Source organism: Mirounga angustirostris, unplaced genomic scaffold (assembly GCF_029215605.1).
Source record: "Mirounga angustirostris isolate CCGP_5_RB_7025 unplaced genomic scaffold, mMirAng1.0.hap1 SCAF_2, whole genome shotgun sequence".
NCBI lineage: Eukaryota > Metazoa > Chordata > Mammalia > Carnivora > Phocidae > Mirounga > Mirounga angustirostris.
Window position 1 is genome coordinate 35,029,449 of NW_026991710.1, and position 21,096 is coordinate 35,050,544.

The following is a 21,096-nucleotide window of genomic DNA, read 5'->3' on the forward strand; positions in this document are numbered from 1 at the left end:
AGAGGGCACCTGGGAGCGGGAAAGAGGAAAATCTCAAGATAGTAACGTTGATACCAAGAGAGGATGCAGTTCCCAAAGGAGGACAGGATTCACAATTTCAAAAGCTGCAGCGAGGTTTAGCAGGATCAGGATTTAAAAAGTAAGATGATTTAGGGGCTCCTGGGTGGCTCAGTCGGCTAAGCGTCTGACTCTTGATCTCAGGGTCATGACTTCAAGCCCCGCACTGGGCTCCATGCTGGGCATTTAGCCTACTTAATAATAAAATATAAAAAAACAAGATGATTTAAAAGTTAGGCAGTTATTGGTGACGTTGCTGAGGATGTTTGGTGCCAGGCCAGAGTAAAGTGGGTTTGAGGGTTAAGTGGATGGAGAAATAGAGAGATTACTCTTTTGGCTAGGAAAGGGAAGAAAGAATTAAGGTCATAGTATATATTATTATTATTATTATTAGTTTTTAGTTTTATTTATAACAAGATAGTAGAGCATGCTTACAAACTGAGCAAGTATGAGTGTTATGGGTTGGATTGTGTTACCCAAAATGCGTGTGTTGAAGTCCTAACTCCTAGTGCCTCAGAACATGACTTATTTGGAAATAGGGTCTTTGCAGATGTAATTAGTTAAGATGACGTCACACTGAAGTGGAGTGGGCCCCTAATCTAACAAGATGGGTGTCTTTATAGAAAAGGAAAATTTGGACACAGATATGCAAACAGAGAGAATGCCATATGAACACAAAGGCAGAGTTTAGGTGATGTATTTACAAGCCGGGGGATGCCAAAGATTGCCAGTAATCCTCTAGAAGCTAGGAGAGAGGCAGGGGGTGGATTCTTCTCTAGCACCTTCAGAGGGTACATGGTCCTGGCACCAACTTGATTTCCCACTTCTAACCTCTAGAACTGTGAGACAGTACATTTCTGTTGTTTAAGCTACTCTGTGGTACTTTATTATGGAAACTATAGAAGAGAGACTGGCAGACAGACACACAGAGAGACACCAGCATAAATCCCAATTCTAAGGATCTGGCTAAATGGTATTGTAAGTGCAGCATTCTGCTTAGTGACCACCATAGGAAATGTGTTAAAGAAGACATGGGAATGTCTCCAAGCCAGACTAGGTAACATGAAGAGGACCACATCCGGTTTTTTGGTTGTATCTCTTCAATCCAGAAGTCATTTCTACATACTGCCTGCTGGAGGTAAAAATCATTGTGAGGTTTGTTTTCTTTTTAATTGATCACTCCTCTATTACATAAGTTCAATAAAATCTAACATCACATAGCGTAATTCATAGTGTTCTCAGAGATAACGGTTATAGTAACTTGGCAATATAAATCTTGGTAGTATTGACAAAAAGTCTTTATATAGATATTTCTAAGTACCCCGACTTGAGCAGAAAAGTGGGAATAAATAACAAATTGCACTCAACAATATCTTAATAGATTGATTTCCACTAAAATGAAAATGAAAAAAAGATTCCTATCTTGGCTGAATATTAATTCTTATGCTCTTTATAGAGAGCCAAATTAATCTTTAGGGTGAAATTCATAAGTCAGCCAAAGAAAAACTATATGCATCAAGAAGAGCTAGAAATTTATTCAATGAATGCAACTGCTGTTTAATTCTAACATGATCTTCATTTATTTATTTTTGGGGAGCAAATGCATTGTCAGACAATCGCTACCTTATTTACTTTGTAAATGACTTTTGATAATGTTGATTGTACTAAAAGGATATAAATAATGTGTCAAACAGGAGAAGGGCTCTTTTGTGTTTATGGATCGCCTAGGAAAAGCTGCGTATGAGAAGAGGGAACATTCAGTGGTGGAGTATGAGGTGAAGAGGGCGAGAAAGGGGCAGTAAACAGACGAGTTGCAACTTGCTAAGCTGTGTGGCCTTGGGCAAGTCACTTAACCTGTCTGGGCTTCAGTTTCTTCATCTCTAACATAGTGTCAATAAGACCTACTTCACTACTGGAGGCCAAAGCATCTAGCAGAGTATCTGAGGCAGAGTAAAGACACAACCGATGTTAGCGGCATCTTTTTTATACCAGAACTTACCATTGGAGGCAGTGTGATAGATCACGAAACGTGAGTTTTGGCATAGGCTTACCTGGATACTAATTTCAGCACAGGTTCTCATCAGTGTGTGGTTTAATTTGATCAAGTTACTGAAGTTCTCTGAGCTGCTTTTTCTTCATCTTAATACCCTTTATTTTATAAAGTTGTGTATGGATTAAATGAAGTAGCATGAAAGAAACCATCTGGCACTGTGGCTCTCAGGGTCACTGTTGGCCTATATAGCATTTTCCTGTAAATTACAAAATATCAACCCCTTCCTCAAATGGTTTCACGTCTCCCTCTCAGAGGATTTTCCTAATATACTGACGATGAGAACAGAGAACACTTCGCTGTTTATATTAGTTTGCTGGAGCTGGCAAACAAAATGCCACAAGCTGGGTGGCTTAAATAACAGAAATTAATTTCTCATAGTTCTCGACTCTGGAAGGTCAAGATCAAGGTGCTGGCAGGGTTGGTTTCTCCTGAGGCCTCTCTTCCTGGCTTGCAGATGGCCACCTTCTACCTGTCCTCACATGGCCTTTTCTCTGTGCACACATCAATGGTGTCTCTTCCTCCTCTTGTAAGTAGACCAGTCCTATTGGATTAGGGCCCACCTTTTGATTTCATTTTACTCTGATTGTGTCCCCCTCAAATGCATATGTTGAAGCCCTAACCCCCAGTGTGACTATATTTGGACATACGGCTTCAGCATTTGCATTTAAGGGGGACACAATTCACTCCGTAACAGTACTATCTGCCAGAGAATTGTCAGAATGTATACATTCTTGTGCAGTGTGCAACCCGCAGAGCCTTACACAAGTCTGGCACCCTCTTCACCTGAAACCTCCTGTGCTTGGGGTTGTCATGCTCAGTTCCCTGCTGTGACAGTTCTTTGTGTCCCTGAGACCTCAGGTGCACTGATCAAACTCCTTTGTCTGTATCTTACAGCTCCCTCCTGCCCCTTCTCTGCTCATGGTCCCACTCAGATTCCGTGATCATTGCAGTCAATGTCATGGAGATATCCTGAATTCCCTCGATTCTTTCATTTTTTTGTCCCATTTATCTGGCAAAGTTCTGACCTTGACCCCAAGCACGGGCCTTCTCTGATCTGGCACCTGAGCCCCTGGACATTGCCACATTGTCTGTGTGGCAGTCCTACCTCAGCCTTGAGATAGACTTGCTTTCCACTCTCCCAGCGACCATTTTATGACTTGCTTGGTGTTTCCGACCTCCCTCCCCTTCTTCATTTCTCCCAACTAGCTTGCAGCTGAGGAACTTGTCTTCCTTGGGACATAGAAGCTGTTACGTGGGAACGCTTTTGTCTTGCCATCATCCCGTCTGCGGATAGATCGTCCTGTGTCTGCGTCCATCCCCTGGCCCTCTCTCCTGTCACACCCTCCCTGCATGTGTCACCTTTGTGCCTTCTCTTCTTCCCTTCCCTTCCTCTCCCCCATTTCTGCTGGGCCACACAGCATCCTCAGACCTCCCCTGATCCCATCTTTTTCTTGTAATTACTCCATTTCTCTGCTTCTCATCATTGTCAGACTTCTCAAAAGAGCTGCCTGTATCTTGTTTTTGTATCTCCACCAAAAATACTATCATTTTTATTGATTGCCCAGTATGATGGACCCTCTTCAGTCCTCACTTTATTTGGCTTAGGAATAGCAGTCAACAGAGTTGAAAACCCCCTCCTCTTTCACACTGGGGCACCACTCTCTTCTTGTTTTGTATCTACCCCCATAGATCCTTCTCCTCTGTTCTACCTGTTGTCTCAGGAATTGGTCATAGGTCCCCCCTTTTCTCCACACTCTCTTTTTTGGGGATCCTCTCCATTCTCATGTTTTTAAATAGCATCTGTGTGATGATGATTCCATCCCAGCTTCTCTTCTGAGCTTCAGATCTAATGGCATATCTGACATCTCCGCTTGGATGTTTTACAAGTATCTTAGTAATGAAATGTCTGAGATTCTTTTTTTTTTTTTTAAGATTTTATTTATTTATTTGACAGAGAGAGAGTGGGAGTAAGAGCACAAGATGGGGAGTGGCAGGCAGAGGGAGAGGGAGAAGCAGGCTCCTCCTCACTGAGTGAGGAGCCCGATATCAATCCCAGGACCCTGGGATCATGACCTGAGCCCAAGGCAGACGCTTAACCGACTGAGCCACCCAGGCACCCCTGAAATGTCTGAAATTCTTAAGAGTCCCTCCTTAAAACATGTATCACAAAGCTTTTACTGTAGTAAATAGTTATCACCCAGTAGCCTACCCTGGAAACCTGGGAGTCATTCTTGATTTTTCTCTCTTTCCCCCCTACCTCTCACATCTGATGCATCACCTAAGATTTTGTACTTTACTTCCAAAATGGCGTTCCAGTCGGTCTTCATCTCTATTTCTACTACCATCAACCCAGTGCAACCAACATCAGTTCTCCCCTGGACCACTGCTCCAACCTGTCTTCCCCATTCTGTGCTCCTGGCCCACCAGACCACTTTCCGACCACAGCACAGTGGATGCTACATATACACATGTCATCCTGTCATTCCCCTGATGAAGACTATTCAGAGACTTTCCGCTGCTCTTGGAATAAAAGCTGGATGCCATTCCACATGCACACAAGCCTGCCCTGCACTGTTTACTCCTGCCGTCTTTATCACCGTCATTCCACGCCCCCTTTCCCTTTACTTACATCACATCTCAGTTTTCTCCAGCATGCCAAGGTCTGTCCTTCTGCACCAGCCAACGGGTACTCGCTAGACATCGAATCTGCTGGCACCTTGATCTTGGGCTTCCCCACCTCCAGAACGGTGAGAAATAAGTTTCTGTTATTTATAAGCCATCCAGTCTGTGGTATTTTTGTTATCGTATCCCAAGTGGACTAAGACACCTTCCTTGGGATTGCCGTACATGCGGTCCCCTCTGTCTGGTATTATCTCCCCCTTCCATCTTTGTGAGGCTGTTCCCCCCCCCCAACTTTGAAGTCTCTTTTTATTTTTTTATTTTTTTAAAAGATTTTATTTATTTATTTGACAGAGAGACACAGTGAGAGAGGGAACACAAGCAGAGGGAGCGGGAGAGGGAGAAGCAGGCTTCCCGCGGAGCAGGGAGCCCGATGTGGGGCTCGATCCCAGGACCCTGGGATCATGACCTGAGCAGAAGGCAGACGCTTAATGACTGAGCCACCCAGGCGCCCCTGAAGTCTCTTTAAATGTCGCACTCCCCTTGTCAAGAGGGTCTTGCCCACCCTTGGTCAAGTATGTTCTTTTCCTTCACACGCTTTTCACAGTTAGAATTTCATATTTATTTCTTTGTCCACTTGTTTCAGCCCAGCTCTCCCACCAGACTGTCAGCCTGATGAAGGCAGGGACTGTGTTGGGTTGTCCTCCAGGATAAGCCCAGCACTTAGTGTCCTGCGTGGCACCTTGTAGACACATTGGCTGAATTTGTGATTGGAGGCAGCAGCTGCGAGGTTTTGGGTAAAGTCTGTTATCCCCAACTTAAGCTTCCTCACCTGCATTCCCTGAAGTTTCACTCTAGGATTTATGAAATGATTACAAGAAACATTATGAGTCATTATGGTTCTTAAAACTACATGTTTCCATTTTAATTAGTATCTCTTAATTCCCTGCTAGGAAAGGTCGAGGAAATTAGTACTCCCATTCCCACTCTGCTCGCCCGCCTCCTGTTTTCATTGTATATTATATATTGGCAGAGTTTGTAACATCTCTACCTGTTTTGTATCTCTGGTTCCCTCAGTTACTTCATCTTAGTTTTCTATTGAAATAGATTAATTGCTCACCATCTGTATTATTTTAGGTTCTTGGTTTTAAACAACAAAATTCAATTTTGGTTCACATAAGCAGGAAAGAAATTGGTCAGATGGATGTTGGGTGCCTCACAGGTGGGAAGACTAGAGGGAATCCTGGCCAGAAGTTGGGTAGGAATCGAGGGAGACAGAGCATTGAGAAAACCCAGCCCAGGTCCTGCTGTGTGAGCAGCTGGTTAGGAAACATCCCTGGATTCCCCTGCCAGACCCTCTCTCCCTCCTTGTCTCCCTCCTTTCCCTCCTTCTTCCCTTGCATTTCTTCCTCCTCTTTTGCTGTCCTGTGTTTGAATGGTGTCTTGTCCTCTTATTTCATCTTGATTATCCTTAATCTGAGAAGCTTTTCCAAAATGTTTATCTGTCTTCGTGTGTTGTGAATGAATTCCCCTTGCCTCTTCTACTGGATCTGAAACTCCATCATTTCCCACTCTCAGTTATTTGAAGGCTAGATATTTAGTTTTCTTTCAGCCTTTTTTTCTCTTTTTTTGTACCCTTGGGAATGGGGAAAAAACGTGGTTGAAGCTATGAGAAATCTTTATCAGAACACCCATCTTCTGTTCTATAATCTGATTTTGTCAAATGTTGTTTATGAGAATTCACTCCACCTACTGAGGGTAGATTATATTCTCATGGGCTAGGGTCCCTACACTCCAGATTATATACCCCCCACCCCCACCCAAGGCCCTAGAGTCACTGAAGGGCCCTGAAGCCTTCATTTCTGGCAGAGAGAATGGGCCATGGGTGTCACCTATCTCATCCGTCCCTTCCTAGGAGCCATTTCTGTTTTTCTGCCAGTTGGAAGATGGGATATATAAAGATCTACCCTCAGTTCACTTCTGTCCTAATTTGGAAAAAGTAGTTACAGTGTAGGACTTTCTTGACTCCCTGATCCCGCATCCCGTGGGCCAGGGGTGGTTGGTGGTGAATGGCTGCAGGGCATGGGGGCTGAAGGTCACATTCAGGAGCTGGGCGAGGCCAGAAATTTCTGCTTCATTCCTTAGCTGCCCCTTTCCTTGTTTGATGTTAATGAAATGTCTGCTAGTTGCTTGACTCTAAGCATTGGAGGACGGAGAGGCTCTGTTTATCTTCATTAGTCCCAGCATCCTGATAATAAGCCTCTGCTTGCTTAATCTGGTTCAAGTTGGATTTCTGTCATTTGTGAACTGAGCAGTACTTAACAGATGCAATGTCGTAGATGCAGGAGGCAGCTTTTTGCAGTGAAAGTGAAGGGCCCAACTTGTATCTTACTGACTCCCATACCCTGTCTGCACAGAGGTGGGTCAGAGGGAACCTGCAATCAGAAGCATCTCTTTCTTCAGGGGCAAAATTGAATTGTCTGCTAAGTTGCTCATTTTTCAATCTCATAAAACGATAATGTTAAGCATAAACCCACCCAGTTCAGACTGGATAATGTTAAGAGCAGCATGATGGTTAATATTATGCGTCAACTTGGCTAGGCCCAAATATTTGGTCAAATACCACTCTAGATGTTGCTGTGAAGGTATTTGTTTATTTATTTTAAAGATTTTATTTATTCATTTGAGAGAGAGAGACAGAGGGAGTACAAGCAGGGGGGAGAGGCAGAGGGCAAGGGAGAAGCAGACTCCCCACTGAGCAGGGAGCCCAACATGGGGCTCGATCCCAGGACCTGGAGATCATGACCTGAACCGAAGGCAGACGCTTAACCAACTGAGCCACCCAGGCGCCCCTGTGAAGGTATTTTTTAGATGTGATTAACATTTAAGTCCGTAAACTTTGAGTAAAGCTGATCACCCTCCATGATGGGCCTCATGCAATCAGTTGAAGGCCTTCAGAGAAAAAGACAGAAGTCCTGCCAGGAAGAGGGAATTCTGCCTCCAGACTGCCTTTAGACTCAAGCTGCAAGATCAGCTCTTCCCTAGCCTGCCAGCCTGCCCTACAGATTTCAGGATTTTGGATTTGCCAACCTCCGTAAATATGTGAGTCGCTTCCTTAAAATCTCTTTCTCTACACACACACACACACACACACACACACAGCCATACCCTACTGGTTCTGTTTCTCTGGAGGATCCTAATTAGTACAAGTAGAAATTACTGAATACCACGGTCACCCCAGATTTTGAATATGTCTCCTAAGGGGCAGCTCATTTTGCCTGTTGCTGACTCCTGTAGGATTTGCCAAGATGAGTTTGCTGCCAAGGGAGGAGGCAGACTCTGGAGTCAGCCTGCCTGGTTTCAATCCCCAGCTCCACTACTTACTTGCTGTGTGACTTGGGCAATTACATGTGCCTCAGTTTCCTCATTTGTAAAATGAGACAGATGTTTAGATTATGTGAAGATTGATTCAGATAATCCATGCCAAGGATTTAGAATGGTTTCTGATACACAGAAACTCCTTAATAGATTTTGACAAACCTTACAGATCTGCAGTAGTCCCATAGCAGAGCCTCGGCGGGGCCCTTCAGCGCATGCACGGTCTGCTGTGTAACACCACCAGCGGGGTCTCGGTAGCACCCGATAATCAAACGCCGTCATGTTTCTACTGAGTGAAATGCACCAGGAGGACTAAGCACAGACCATAAACAGCCGCATTGTCGGTTCAGGTCAGGTTTTACCACCAAATGGGGTAGGGAGGAAACTTGGTTTCCAGAGCTTTTTGGATTTTAGATCAGTGAGGAGGGGACCGCGCACCCCCCTCCTCTGAGTGTTTCCGGGATACCTGAAGACCAGTCGGCTTGCAGGGAGAGCATGTGTAAGAGCTCACTGGAACGTTGGAGCATGTCACCATACAGATCATGTCTGTTGAGGCATCACTGGTAAAGAGCAATTTTTCAGACGCCACCAGGCAATGAGAGCAGTGGCTTCTGGAGACTTCTCCCGGCGTGCGAGCGGAAAGCCCTGACCTCGGGAGACAGAATTCTTGTCTTTTTGCGGTGCTGTTTGTCACAGCGGAGTGTGCCTCCGCTTCACACTCAGTCCTCCTGTTTCTTACTCAGACTGCTAGACTGAGCCCCAGCCTGGCAGCGTGCTGGAAGGAAGCCAGCCGTGGGGCTCCCAGGTGGAATGTGAGGGAATTAGAATCCTACTCTTTTATCCGTTCAACAGAGATCTTTTGAGCACTTCCTCCGTGCCAAATATTAGAAGCTCTGTCTGTAGAGCACTGTGTGGTTTATAAAGTGTGTTCACATTCGTTGCCTCTTTTAGAAACCCGTCGAGGAAGATGGAGTTGATAGGGCGAGCCTCATCGTGCCGCGAAGAAGCAGTCTCGGAAGTTGCAGTGTCGCTCTAAGGCGCAGAGGTAACTGAACTGAGACATAAACCCAGTTCTTCACTTTCTTTTACACCAGGAGTAGTAGAAGTTTGTACTTCATGAATATGGGCCGAATCTACATTTTTTTTGTTGTTGTTTTAACGGTAATTTGTCATTGTAATTTGTGACATAAACACAATTTATTCTGGATGTTTCCCGGTTAGTCTTTGTACCAAATAGAAATATTAAATTGCAGTAAAAAGGGGGAAAGAAAGGAACATTTAACATTTTAAAGAATAACAGAGAATCACAAAGAATCAAAGGCAACCTGATATAGAGTCCAGTGACCTCTTCAGGGTGCCTGAAATATGCTTAAACTACAATCATCAAGCTTTTTACAAGTGATAATTCTAAGCAAGAGTATTTATAAAGAAGTACAAATTGACTTTTTTTTCTTCCAAGGTTTTATTCAAGTTCAAGTTAGTTAACATATAGTGTAGTGATGGTTTCAGGAGTAGAATTTAGTGATTCATCACTTACATATAACAGCCAGTGCTCATCCCAAAACTGCCCTCCTTGATGCCCGCACCCACTTAGCCCATCCCCCTAGCCCTCGCCCCTCCAGCAACTCTCAGATTGTTCTCCGTAGTTAAGAGTCTCTTATGGTTTGCCTCCCTCTCTGTTCTTACCTTATTTTCTTTTTCCTTCCCTTCCTCTATGTTCATCTGTTAAGAAGTACAAATTGACTTTTACATTCAACTTTAGTTAAATGAAGGCACTCCATAGTTTTATTATTTTGTAATAAAATAATCTTCCTCTGCTCTTCTCACAGCTTGTGATGTCTTCTCTTCTAAATGTAGGAAGGCCTGTGAACCGTAAGATGCTATAACTAAACTGGTTTGCATTAGTACAATAAATTTTTCTTCTGCTGAAGTTTTAAGTGAGTATATGTTAAACCAAGGTCTTTTGAGGTAAAGCTGGTGCTGTGCTTAGCAACCATTAATGTTACTCTGGAGCCGTTACTATTCTGTTAAACTTCATTATTGCAGAGGAGAAATGTTCCACTGTGGTTTTGATGCACAGGTAGGTCTTGTCTTCTGAGCTTCAAAGCTGCCCAGGATCTACATTTTTTTTTTTTAAGATTTTACTTATTTATTTGAGAGAGGGAGAAAGAGAGAGAGCGTGCATGAGTTGGGTGAGGGGCAGAGGGAGAAGCAAACTCCCTGCTGAGAAGGGAGCCTGATGCGGGACTCAATCCCGGGACTCTGGGATCATGACCTGAGCCGAAGGCCGATGCTTAACCGACAGAGCCATCCAGGTGCCCTCTACCTTTTAGAGAATTGGCACCTCTAATGTAGCTAATGTGCCAGTCATCCACTTTCACCTCAACAGTCACTATGACTTACAGCTCTTTTGTGATGATAAACATCAATTTTTTTTATCATAGCTTCTATAGTGACAGCAGGAGCTGAGGGATCAAACTCCATTACCTTGTAGTAATTGGGTGGCTGGAGATCATTCTTTGTCATTGTTGAGTGATTGCTGGGCAAGGATGATGGTCTCTGGCTTGACGGTGTTTCTGGAATGGTCTGTAGACTAACTGGCTATAGTAGTAACACTGTATTTGAATGTTCTGGAAAACTCTCACATGTAGGACTTCAGGTGAGGTTTTGGCTGGTCCTTTAAGTAAACGTGGGTGTTGCTGTATTTACCGAGGCTGACAAATCCACCTGTGGATGAAGACTAGGTTTCAAGTTGTTTGTTACAGCAGGACTTTAAGTCTGAAAGCTGAGCATTCATGGTGCTGAGCATTCCCAGAGTGGCCCCATGCATTGAAGGGCTGGGACTTAGGTCAAGGGGCTCACAGGATGGGACAGAATGTTCGCTGGTGCTACTGGCATCTTCCCTCTGGTTCTTATTTTGCTCCAGGATCCTTTGCTGTTTTTGAGTAAAGCTCTCATCCAAGGATAGCATTATTTAAATCCTCGTTCTCTTGAATTAGCTCCAGTTAGATCTTCAGTCTCCACTACCATGAGTAGCAAGGTCCATGGTCCTGTCCTGCATCTCCTGACCCATCTTACAAAGTGCTCATCCCAAACTCTCTTTGTCTTCATGATTTTCAGACCCAGGAATACAGTGGGTCTGCATCAGTGTGGTGGACAGCACCCTCACATTCATTTTCACTGTATCCAATTCACTGTGTAATTGTCCAGTCTGGTTTGGGACCAGTGTGATAGTAGAGCTCTGGAGAATAATTACCAAAAGAGGAGCTGGTGCAATAGGAGTCAATGAGACCCGAGCAGTCTCTTGTCTTGCTGATTCAGCCTCAGCATCTGAGGGAGGAAACTGAACACCTTCCTTAAGAAGGTCAAGGTACACTTCTTCACTTCACTGACATCCATACTTCCTGGGAAACGCGGTGACCAAATCTTAATGAAATTTAAGATTCTATTCTGCATGTCTAATGGCAGAATGTATCTGGGATTCAGCAGCTTAACTAGATTATCTTTAATGAATTCCTTCTTCACAATCAGAGATTGGAAATTTGGGCTACAGTCTTGTGTGCACATGTCAATAAGTGACAAGACAGGGCGCCTGGGTGGCTCAGTCATTAAGCGTCTGCCTTCGGCTCAGGTCATGATCCCAGGGTCCTGGGATCGAGCCCCTCATCGGGCTCCCTGCTCTGCGGGAAGCCTGCTTCTCCCTCTCTCACTCCCACTGCTTGTGTTCCCTCTCTCGCTGTCTCTCTCTCTCTCTCTGTGTCAAATAAATGAATAAATAAGAATTAAAAAAAAAATAAGTGACAAGACAAGTTGGATTTCTTTATGATTGTAGTTTTTTGGAAATCCTTTACTTCAAAGCTTTCATTGCATCTTTTTGTCCACCACGGGCAGTGTGATTTATGTCACACATGTGCATGAACTGGCCCCAGTCTTCAGTCTGAATGCGAGCGTATGTAGCCTTTTTGTATTTTGGGGTGTTCTGTTCCTCATTTGTAGGTTACAGATACAACATTGTTTCAGAGGCAGGATTCTGTTCATTCTGTAGTTGGCGTCAGTCAACATAGATGGTCTTTGTGGAAGATTACTTAGGTATCAAGCCACAAAAGATATCCCTGGTGGGGAAAGTGGTTGGGAAGAAATGGAGAGTTAGAATCTTGTTCTTCAGCACGGGGCCCTACTTCCACAGAATGCTCATGAGTGGCCAGTTCCAGATGCTTCAGATTATTTGTGTCCCAGTTTAACTTCCAGTTGAACTTTTCTGAGTGTGCACTGCTACAGTTTGTTCACAGAAAGACGGCCCTTCTTGCTGTACCCTGGTGGTAGTAGCTGGTAAGGAACTGTTTCTCCATTGGTTACAGTCCTGCAAGGCCTGTAGATGTAAGCCCCACCGGCCACCTGAGGCAGGCGGTCTAGAGGTGCCTCTTGGGCCGGTGCAAAAATCAGGGTACCAGAGGAGGGTCTGAGTCCCTTCCTGGTGATACTGGTGAGCTGGAAGAGGCAAAGGGAGAGCAGGAAAATGGTGCTGCCTGTGGCCATCCCGGAGAGTATTTCAGCAGGCCCCTTGCATATTAGATTAGTTGCCTGCCCCTCATGCCACTGCTTTCAGACAAGCAAATACACCTCCTTTCACCTGTTGCAGCTTAAGGTAGTTAATCACAAATTTTATAAGGCCTTACCCTTCTTTGGAGACTGTGCAGCATCGTCCAGATCCCTGCTTGAGGATTAAAGGGCTTAGTCCTCTAGCTACTGAGAAGATTGTTGGCTAATGTCTCTCTCTGGAAATTGTCGCCTGGTGGAGAAAGAGCCTTCTCGCCCGGATCACACCCCCATTGGGGAGAGCCCGCAACTTCTGATGCTGAAATATAAATACCCCTCCCCCCTCTCCTGGCTGGGGAGAACTCGGAAGGGCCATTCTTGCTCTAGACTTCCCTGTGGGATTGGCTGAGATCTTGTTGTACTTGCTCCATAGCCCAGCTTCTCCCTCTGCCCTATCCTGCTTCCTTCCTTTTCTTCCATGCGTATTGAACTAAGGGCAGTCCCAAATATGCCTCTCTACCTAAATCAGCATCTCAAAGTTCGCTTCCTGGGGAACACAACCTGTGAAACCAGGTCTCAGTGGGAGGTGAAAAAAAATAGTTCTCAGATCCTTATCGTGTGAGAAAATACTCACTTTTGAGAGTTTCTGCCTTTGATCATTAAAAAGGAAAGAAAAAAAAATGACCCTTTTGGAAATTCGCTAGGTCTTTCTGCTGAACTAGACACTCTGCTGTGTATTGTTTCCCTTTCTTTACTAACTTCCATCCTGGTTTTAATTTATCTCAAAATACGAGTAGCCTGGGGCGCATAGGTGGCTCAGTCGTTGAGTGTCTGCCTTCAGCTCAGGTCATGGTCCCAGGGTCTTGGGAGGGAGCCCCACATTGGTCTCCCTGCTCAGCAGGAAGCCTGCTTCTCCCTTTCCCACTCCCCCTGCTTGTGTTCCCTCTCTCGCTATGTCTCTGTCAAATAAATAAATAAAATCCTTAAAAAAAAAATACAAATAGCCAAACCTACTCAAACCCATTTTGCAAGTGAAATTTGTTGCAGAACAGAAAATTACATGAGGAACTGGAAGGACAAGCCATTTGTTGGAACAGGAAATGCAGAACATTATAGCAGAATGGAGTACTTCTCGTAATGATGCATGGGGTGAAAATGATGTGAAAGGGAAATCATTTAACCATGTCAATTGAATGAAGGAGCATCCCATGAGAATGACTCCAGGCCCCAGTTTTAAGGAAAAGAAAATGGCGGGTATCGGAATGAGTTCACCCTGGCGCATGTGGCATTGGGTCCATCAGTCTACTTGGGTTGGGAACCTGGTTTCATTCTGTACTGGAGCATGAATTCGTTTTCATCTCAACAGTCCTGCTTCTTGGAGGGTAAAAAATAGGCCCATTTTATAATATACTGCAAGATATCTCAGGGTAGGAGCTATTTTAGGGAAGGAGGATTTTCACAAACACATTGGCGACTCCATTTGAACTGGAGTCTCAGTTAAAGGCTTCAGGAACCGGTTAAAACAGTTGCATTTGCTGGAGAAAAGGAAGAGGAAGAAGGGCTGCTACCATTGTCATTGTTTTTTTTCCCTAATATTTCCTACCAAGCAACTGCTTTGGGATAATAACAAAATGATTTCGCTATGGAAAAAATGCAGAGAAGAAAAACTGGAGCCGTTTGATTGGCTAATAATGAACATAAAGGACTTCATGCTTGTTGAATGGCAGATTGAAATCCAGTGTGTATTCATGCAGATCTTATGGGGGTGGTATTGGATTGGACCACAAATTAGTGCTGGCATTAATGAGATGGAGGCGGTAAAATACAGAGAGTTCCAATAACCATGGTCTCTGATAAGGCCCGATTGAAAGCACCCAGACCTTTCAGACAGGTTCTGTGTGAGAGCAGCAATAAACAACAAAGAGACATTCAAAATGGGGGAAAACTGGCGATTATATAATGGGCTGAAGTGGTGTTAGAAGGCTTGGTTAAAATGACAGAGCACAGCTGAGTGACAAACATAGCCTCGCCTAGAATAATGATTTTTAGAAACAGACACTGTTTAGATGCTGCTCAAATGATCAGAGAGAAAAATTATGCCTTTTTGTCGTAGGGAAGTTGGTCTGAATGAGGAACTGCTCTGTGACGATACCACTACCATCACCCTTAATCCTGATACACCTTCTGTGTGACGTGTATTGTGATTTATGGCTGATGACGCTCTTAACGTTTGTTAGCCTGTTCTGTCCTCACGAAGTTTGCACACTGATAGTTGAATACATGTCTGTGCACCCCGTTAGCTTTTGAAGTCCATGACTGCAGGAACTGGATCTTACTCTTTTTGTGAAGCTTCTCCTCTTTTCCATTTCATTGTTCGTGAATCCTCCAAAGTAATTTGTTTCAAAGAACACTGCCAGGTGAAAAATCTCCCCTTGCCAGCATTTCCGGGATTATCTGACATATAGAACAAATGCTATTACGGCAAAATTATATTACATAAAGACATTAAGTTGATGAATGAACAGAAGACACCATGTACCATTAACGTGGGTGACTTGCATTTGCATGGGAGGAATTCTTGGATAATCTCAGTCTGCAAAACTCATTCACCTGCTGCAGGTGTATTCTCTTTCCCAGGCAGCCTAACAAGGTTTTGATGAGCATGTGTGCTCATTATAGAACCTCCTGGCTTCCAAGAGCCCTGTCAGTAACTTTTTAGGAATTTGTCTCCATGTTGTCTCAGGTGAACCAACTGGCGCCTCTCTGGTGCCACCCATGCTTATTTGTTGCTCGACCTCCAGTCTTTTATCTCCTGAACCTCTAGCAAAGCCCTCGGTCCTAAAGTAGCGATGGCCTGCTTTTTGTTCAAGGCACACACAATGGTTGCTGTGTTGCTATGGGGGGCATGATGGGTGGGAGAACTTATTTCGTTTCCTGGATGGTCACCATCTTGGATTTCTTTTCTTCCACATCCTCATTTTCCATATAACCTGAGTTATTTCAGTCTTCCAAGGGCCTTGTTGGATATGCTGGCCTTTAACCTGCCTTTTTGTAATCTCTCCTATTGAAGTTTGATATGTGTTCAGCACAGAGCCTGACATACAGTGTACGCTTATTTAGTAAATATTGAAATGGATTGAACTACCCTCCATGAAAGAGGCCCTTCTATATTTATTCATTGTATATATGAGAACAGTTAAACCAAGAGAAATTGTATCTACAATCTTAGATGAAAATTTACAGTTGAGGAGACTGTTAGAAATCAACTAAGCTTCTCCACCTCATCCCCATTGCTTGTTTGGTAAGAAAATTAAGTTAGAAAGAAATGGACTTTCCCAGTATCTAGTAGTTAGTGGGTGGTTTAGTAAAGGCTAGAACCCTGAGCCATGGTTAACGTCTGTGTCCCCATTTGTGTTTCTCAAAGTTAAAGACAGTAAACATAGAGATAATCCTATGTGTATCACATTGATCTTTTTTAAAAAAGATTTTATTTATTTATTTGAGAGGGGGGAGAGAGAGAGAGAGAGAGGAAGAGGGAGGGCACAGAGGGAGATTGAGAAGGAGAAGCAGACTCCTCTGAGCAGAGAGCCTGACATTGTACTGGATCCCAGGACCCTGAGATCATGACCTGAGCTGAAGGTAGATGTTTACCCGACTGAGTCACCCAGGTGCCCCAACATACTGATCTTAATTTCAGTATCTTTCTGCCAGGCATGGCATGCCAATGGTTTTTTTATTTACATTTCTTGATGATTTCATGTCTTTCTATACCAGGGATTTAAGAAATGTCAGGGAAGGAGAAGTTGGAGGACTTCCTGAACTGGCTGTTATAGAATCCTAGAATCTTAAGGTCAGAAGAGGTGGTGTAGGTTCCCTAGATGAGTCATGCTCCAAAGTTTGAATCTCCATCTACAACATTCTGACAAGCGGTCAGCCAGACTCTGTCAGAACATTCCTAGCCTCTCTTTTTGGGCAGAGATGACTCTTGGGAATTGACCTAAAGCCATCTTCCTGGAGCCTTCACTTGAGGACCAAGTCCACCCCTTTGGGGACCCTCAGAACAACTGAATTTCTGATCCCCATGGCAGTTCTTCCAATTTGCTTCTCCATGATGTTCCTCTTTCTACATTAACACTTTTTTCCCCACCAGTATTTCCCATCCTTTTGAAATCCAAGGCAGGTACTAAAGATGATATTTGCATAGCATGCTGGGGTGAATTAGGGATGTCTGTCTGAGGAGTGGTGAAAACATCATTACGTTTTTTCATTATGGTATACAATTATGAGAAGAAAATAAAATATTAGGAAACATGTTAAATATTGAAACTGTAGAAAGCTTCCAAGTAAAATCTTTTCAAAGGTTTGAAAATGAAACTTAGCTTGATTCTATGAACATAACTTTTAATACCAGGTTTTATGTTTGAAAGGCTACTTATGATTCCTGATCAAGACTTGTTGGGGCTCTTGGGTGGCTCAGTCGTTAAGTGTCTGTCTGCCTTCGGCTCAGGTCATGATCCCAGGGTCCTGGGATTGAGCCCGGTGTCTGGCTCCCTGCTTGGCAGGAAGCCTGCTTCTCCCACTCCCCTTGCTTGTTGCTGTCTTTCTCTCTGTCAAATAAATAAATAAAATATTAAATGATGGGGCACCTGGGTGGTTCAGTCAGTTAAGCATTTGCTTTCGGCTCAGGTCATGATCTCAGGGTTCTGGGATCTGTCCTGGGATGGAGCCCTGCATTCAGCTCTCTGCTCAGCAGGGAGTCTGCTTCTCCTTCTCACTCTCCCTCTGTACTCTCTCTCTCTCTCAAATAAATAAAATCTTTAAAAGAAAACTTGTTAATGATGAATTATTCGAATTCTCAGTAGTCTTGATGGACAGGAAGCCGTGATTAAAAATTTAATACCATTTCTTCCAACCTATAAAAAACATATAGTAGTTAAAATTATAATTAAAAACTCTAATAGCTGTCTCTTTACTTTCATTGACAAATAGAATGTTGACATTCCTCATGTTGGTGAGAAAGGACTTCTCATCCAACTGAACTTTTTCATGTGAAGTATTTCAAAATATGCTGAAGCTCTATTTTGCTGCATGCACGCGCATTGTCAGAGCGGACTCGCAGCAGTATGGATGCCTCCTAGAGGGGTGCATCAGTACACACAGAGGGAAGTAGCTGTTCTGTGTGAAGAAGGAGACTCTGGACAGCACGAGGCATATGCCCTGGAGCACCTGCCAGGCTCCTTCTCCTACCCCCTACTTGTTACCTGCAGCACTCAGGCTAACGGTGCTCTCTGGGAACCTAGAACAGGAACTTCAGCAGCAGTATCTCCGCCCCACTTTCAGGATGGACAGCTGTGCTCCGCCTCTGGCCGCCAAGGTCGATGGAGAGACACTAGATCTTCTTGGTTATGCTCAGTTTATTCAGGCTGGGGAGCGAGTGCCAAGTGTCACTTTTCATGTGTTCCCCTGGGGGACTGGGAAAGGCATCCCTGCCCCACTGTGCTTGGACGGTGCTTGCACGGCACCTCCCAGGGCTGCCTGGGCCAGAGCTGGCTGGCATGGGGTTTTCAGTTCTCCAGGTCCTGCTCGAGAGCTGAGTGATCCAGCTCCAGGCATAGCTTTTAAACAATTCTGAGCACGCCATGATGCCAAGGCACATAGACTGGGAAGATCTTTTGGTCATTGCTTCCATGATGTGCATTCAAGTTCTTTCATCATCATGGTCTTTCCCTGAGGTCATGTCTGATTGATTTCTATCCTTTTCACAGCCTGATGCCCATACCTGAACACCAGGTGCAATCTAATCAGCAAAGGAGACCCCCCAGGGATGTTCACCTCTCTAGACATAGATACAGTGCTTCTAAGACACATTTCTGGCATCTACATCATGCCCTCTTGTATTAAACTTCTTGAATATTTCAGCCTTTAAGTGGCTAAATTTGTCTGCAAAAAAAAAAAAAAAAAAAAAAAAAAAGCCTGCTCCCCTGGCCACAAATGATTAGGCCAGTAGTTTTTGTGTGAGTTAAAGGCAAACCTTGGTTGAATACAGGGAGACCAGCTGCCTCTGCCACATAGATGGTGGCATGTCTCCTTGCTTTGGTAAAGGAAGGTGACTACAAATGCTAGTTAAATGAGGAGAAGGCACGTTACTCTTGGTGAATTTAAAGGACTTTCTGATACTCCATGACAAAGAGCATGGACATTTTTCCATAGGCAGTGGAGGTCCTTGTGTTTGAGATGGCAAGTAGCCTAATTTACTTGTGCACTTTTACTTTGCTTTGGGTTAAGGGTTTTTTTTTTCCTTGTAATTTCTCTTCCTCTTTTTAAATAAGCCAGTTATATCGAAATACATATAAAGAAAAGTGCACCAATCATACATGTACACCGTAATGAACTATTACAAAATAAACACAACTCAAGAAATAGAACATTCCCAGGAACCTAGAAGATTTCTTACTTCTGCTTACCAACCACTTCCCCTCCTCCTTGCCCAGAGGTAGCCACTCTCCTTACTTCTAATACATAGATTAGTTTTGCCTGTTTGGGACTTCATGAATGGACTTATATAATATATATTCTTTTGTGTTTGGCCAGTGTTGTTCAATATTGTGTCCATGAGGTTCATGTGTATTGTTGAGTGTAGCCATAGTTTGTTCTTTTTCATTACTCTGTAGTATTTCTTTTATCATTCCATTGTTATCTGGATATTTGGGTTGCTTCCAGTGTTTGGCTCTCATGAATAATGCTGCTAAGAACATTTGTGTACATGTCAGTGACCCATATTTATGATTTTAAGGGATTATCACGCTTTGTTGCCACTTGGAACTGATCTGCCCTGGAGGAGAGCCTAGGCATTCTCCCTGGGCACAAGGCAAGTAGAGATTCCTTCTCAAACCACGAAGCTATTCTTCCTGATAGATATCCTGAAGTTGTCCTCTGTGAAATAATAACTTTGCATTTCTATTTTTTTTGCTTGATGAAGTATGTATGTGTGTATTTTATTTCCAGTGTAGTTAGCATACAGTGTTATATTAGTTTCAGGGGTACAGTGGAGTGATTCGACAATTCTGTATATCACTCAGTGCTCATCAAGATACGTGAACTCTTAATCCCTTTCTATTTTTTAAGGTGCTTTCCTCTCTTTGAATTCCAAATGTGCAATCCACATCCTTGTAAGAGAAGAAAACAAAAGACTGAGTTGTGAGACCGTTTCTTAAGGGACAGCCTATGGGCTTCCACAAAGCAAAGGTTGGACCCAGTTGGTGACGTTGGAGGTTCTTTCCTACTCTGAGGCCTACAAAGCAATGAAATATTTTAAAAGGAGGAATAAGAACCCAGGCAACTTTATCTTCCTCTCCATCTCCATTGAAGCATAGCCCTTTCTTACTCTGTAGCATATTGTATCCCAGTTGTTTGTTTATGCTCATCTCTCTGGCCCCCTAGGATCTCTTCAAGGATCCAGATGAAATCTTCATCTTTTTTAGCTCCTAGCACAGTGCTTGCACATGGTAGATTCTCTGCTTGAATTCGTTCCTCAGGGTTACCACTGGACAGCTGCAGAGAGGAGGCTGGGGATTGGCCCTGAGAATACATCAGAACTTTTCAAGCACCTCCAGATTTTTTCAAATTTGTTCCTTAGGGTTGATGATCCAGTATTAGCACCCAGAGGCACAGAATGGCTTAAAATAATAAAAAACACATAGTTAATGCTAATTGAATCTTTCTAGTGACCAGGCACCATTCTGTGTGTTTTACATTTATTAGCACATTTAATCCTAGCAAATCACCCCTGTTTTCAGGTGAGGAAGTTAAGGCTCCAGCAGGTTAAGTAACTTAAAGTCATCCAACCAGAAGGGCAAAAACAGGATGGGAACCCGGGCTTTCTGGCTGTGGAGCCCATATTACAGCTATTCCTCTATGCTGTGTCTACCAAGAGATGCATAGGACAAATATCTGTTGATTAGTTTTTGGTGGAGATTATTCCCTCTTTAAGGAAGAAAACAATTTCCTATGTTAATAGTTCTCTGAATAAATTCAAAATTTTCCAAATGGAAGCCTTGCGTGGTAGTTGGGTACAGAATCTCAACGCATGGTGCAGTGGGTGAGAGCATGGGCCCTGGGGACAGATGCCATGGATTTGAGTCCTCACTCTGCCTCTTATTCCTTGTGACAATTTACATAACATTTTGGGGCCCCAGTTTTCTTGTCTACAAATGAGGGACGGTCACTTTTAATTTTTTTTTGAAAATGAAAAAAATGTATAAAATACTTAGCATTACCAAAAAAATAATTATAAATGGTAGTAATATTACTGGTAGTGTTAGTATTTCTATTAGTATTATTAGCTGTGGCATGACAAAGGGTCTTTTCTTTCTAGGGATGTTTCTTTTCTGAAAACCTGTCCATCTCTAGCCCTCTACAATCACAACCTTTTCTCTCTCAGGCAATCTTAGAAG

The 21,096-nt window shown here is 43.6% G+C and overlaps 1 long non-coding RNA gene and 1 pseudogene across 1 annotated transcript in view; one reads left to right on the forward strand and one right to left on the reverse strand.

Moving 5' to 3' along the window:
* Positions 1 to 9,181, forward strand: part of LOC129045942 (uncharacterized) — a 32,435-nt gene extending 23,254 nt beyond the window's left edge. Inside the window, exon 3 of the long non-coding RNA XR_008506447.2 lies at positions 9,059 to 9,181. This is a non-coding gene — a long non-coding RNA (uncharacterized LOC129045942). The remainder of the gene's footprint in view (positions 1 to 9,058) is intronic.
* A 1,308-nt stretch (positions 9,182 to 10,489) lies between these two features.
* LOC123848971 (TOM1-like protein 1) lies at positions 10,490 to 12,059 on the reverse strand (annotated as a pseudogene).
* Between the last annotated feature and the right edge of the window lie 9,037 nt (positions 12,060 to 21,096).